Raw genomic sequence first — 2,928 nt, 5'->3', positions numbered from 1 at the left:
AAGCTTAGAGCTGATGTTCAAACCTTCAGACAGAAAGAAGGTGAATCTCTCTATGAAGCTTGGGAAAGATACAAACAGTTGACCAAAAAGTGTCCTTCTGACATGCTTTCAGAATGGACCATCCTGGATATATTCTATGATGGTTTATCTGAGCTATCAAAGATGTCACTGGACACTTCTGCAGGTGGATCCATTCACCTAAAGAAAACGCCTGCAGAAGCTCAAGAACTCATTGACATGGTTGCTAATAACCAGTTCATGTACACTTCTGAAAGGAATCCTGTAATCAATGGGACGCCTATGAAGAAGGGAGTTCTTGAGGTTGATACTCTGAATGCCATATTGGCTCAGAACAAAATATTGACTCAGCAAGTCAATATGATCTCTCAGAGTCTGCATGGAATGCAAGCTGCATCCAACAGTACTCAAGAGGCATCTTCTAAAGAGGAAGCCTATGATCCTGAGAACCCTGCAATAGCAGAGGTAAATTATTTAGGTGAACCTTATGGAAACACCTATAACTCAACATGGAGAAATCATCCAAATTTCTCATGGAAGGATCAGAAGCCTCAACAAGGCTTTAATAATGGTGGAAGAAACAGGTTTAGCAATAGCAAGCCTTTTCCATCATCAACTCAGCAACAGACAGAGAACTCTGACCAAAATACTTCCAATTTAGCAAATCTAGTCTCTGATCTATCTAAAGCCACTGTAAGTTTCATGAATGAAACAAGGTCTTCCATTAGAAATTTGGAAGCACAAGTGGGCCAGCTGAGTAAAAGGATCACTGAAATCCCTCCTAGTACTCTCCCAAGCAATACAGAAGAGAACCCAAAAGGAGAGTGCAAGGCCATTGACATAAGCGCCATGGCCGAACCTCTGAGGAGAGGAGAGGATGTGAATCCCAAGGAGGAAGCCCTCCAGGGACGTCCAGTGATCAATAAGGAGCTTCCCTCTGAGGAACCAAAGGACTCTGAGGCTCATCTAGAGACCATAGAGATTCCATTGAACCTCCTTATGCCCTTCATGAGCTCTGATGAGTATTCCTCTTCTGAAGAGAATGAGGATGTCACTGAAGAGCAAACTGCCAAGTTTCTTGGTGCAATCATGAAGCTGAATGCCAAATTGTTTGGCATGGATGCTTGGGAAGTTGAACCTCCCTTGTTCATCAATGAACTAAGTGATCTGGATCAACTGACATTGCCTCAGAAGAGACAGGATCCTGGAAAGTTCATAATACCATGTACCATAGGCACCATGATCTTTAAGGCTCTGTGTGACCTTAGTTCAGGTATAAACCTCATGCCCCTCTCTGTAATAGAGAAACTGGGAATCTATGGGGTGCAAGCTGCTAAAATCTCACTAGAGATGGCAGACAGCTCAAGAAGACAGGCTTATGGACAAGTAGAAGATGTATTAGTAAAGGTTGAGGGCCTTTACATACCTACTGATTTCATAGTCCTGGATACTGGAAAGGAAGAGGATGAATCCATCATCCTAGGAAGACCTTTCCTGGCCACAGCAAGAGCTGTGATTGATGTTGACAGAGGTGAAATAGTATTTCAATGGAATGAGAACTCCTTTGTATTCAAAACTCAAGGACCTCCCTCTGCAACCATGGAGAGGAAGCAGGAAAAGCTTCTCTCCAAGCAGAGTCAACCAGAGCCCCCACAGTCAAACTCTAAGTTTGGTGTTGGGAGGCCACAACCAAACTCTAAGTTTGGTGTTGAACTCCCATATCCAAACTCTAAGTTTGGTGTTGGAGAGTCTCAACAAAGCTCTGCACATCTGTGAGGCTCCATGAGAGCCCACTGTCAAGCTATTGACATTAAAGAAGCGCTTGTTGGGAGGCAACCCATTGTTTATCTAATTCTTATTTTTATTGTTTTTCATGTTTTCTTAGGTTCATGATCATGTGGAGTCACAAAATAAACAAAAAAATCAAAAACGGAATCAAAAACAGCAGAAGAAAAATCACACCCTGGAGGAGCATCTGTCTGGCGTTCAAATGCCAGAACAGAGCATAGTTCTGGCACTGAACGCCCAGAATGGGAGCATCCTGGCGCTGAACGCCCAAAACAAGCATAGTTCTGGCGTTCAACGCCAGAAATGGCAGCAAAGGGGCGTTGAACGCCGAAAATGGGCACCAACCTGGCGCTGAACGCCCAGAGTTGTGTGCAAGGGCATTTTGCATGCCTAAATTGGTGCAGGGATGTAAATGCCTTGACACCTCAAGATCTGTGGACCTCACAGGATCACCTCAGGATCTGTGGACCCCACAGGATCCCCACCTACCTCCACTCACTCTCTTCTCTCTTCTCAATCATCTATTCCCAATAAACACTCTTCCCTATTAACTCTTTACCACTCACATCCAAACACCCACTTTCCTTCAAAATTCAACATCTCTTTCCCACCCAATCCCACCCATATGGCCGAATACACATCTCCCTCCATCTCCTCCATATCTTCTTCTTCTTCTATTCTTTCTTCTTTTGCTCGAGGGCGAGCAACATTCTAAGTTTGGTGTGGTAAAAAGCATAGCTTTTTTATTTTTTTCCATAACCATTGATGGCACCTAAGGCCAGAGAAACCTCTAGAAAGAGGAAAGGGAAGACAAAAGCTTCCATCAAGGGTCTATAGCTCAGTGGTAGAACATTTGACTGCAAATCAAGAGATCCCTGAGATACCTCAGGGGATACATTTTCTTCCACACAATTATTGGAAGCAACTAAGGGTGGAACATCAAGAGCACTCCATCATCCTTCATGAAATCAAAGAAGATCTAAAAGCAATGAAGGAGGAGCAGCTAAGACAAGAAAGAGACATAGAAGAGCTCAAGGACATCACTAAGGTGGATTCATTCCTTGTTCTTATTTCTTCTGTTTTTCGTTTTCTATGTTATGTGCTTATCTGTGTTTGTGTCTT

The 2,928-nt window shown here is 43.4% G+C and overlaps 1 non-coding gene across 1 annotated transcript; it reads right to left on the bottom strand.

Moving 5' to 3' along the window:
* On the bottom strand, positions 1–108 carry LOC148580044 (small nucleolar RNA R71). Its single transcript, XR_015898943.1, has one exon. It is a non-coding gene; the product is annotated as a small nucleolar RNA R71 (small nucleolar RNA).
* Positions 109–2,928: the final 2,820 nt, after the last annotated feature.

The sequence above is a fragment of the Arachis ipaensis genome, chromosome B10 (genome assembly GCF_059453495.1).
Source record: "Arachis ipaensis isolate K30076 ecotype BB chromosome B10, ASM5945349v1, whole genome shotgun sequence".
NCBI classification, from domain to species: domain Eukaryota; kingdom Viridiplantae; phylum Streptophyta; class Magnoliopsida; order Fabales; family Fabaceae; genus Arachis; species Arachis ipaensis.
The sequence above is the reverse complement of the archived record's forward strand: the minus strand, read 5'-3'. Positions and strand labels throughout refer to the sequence as shown.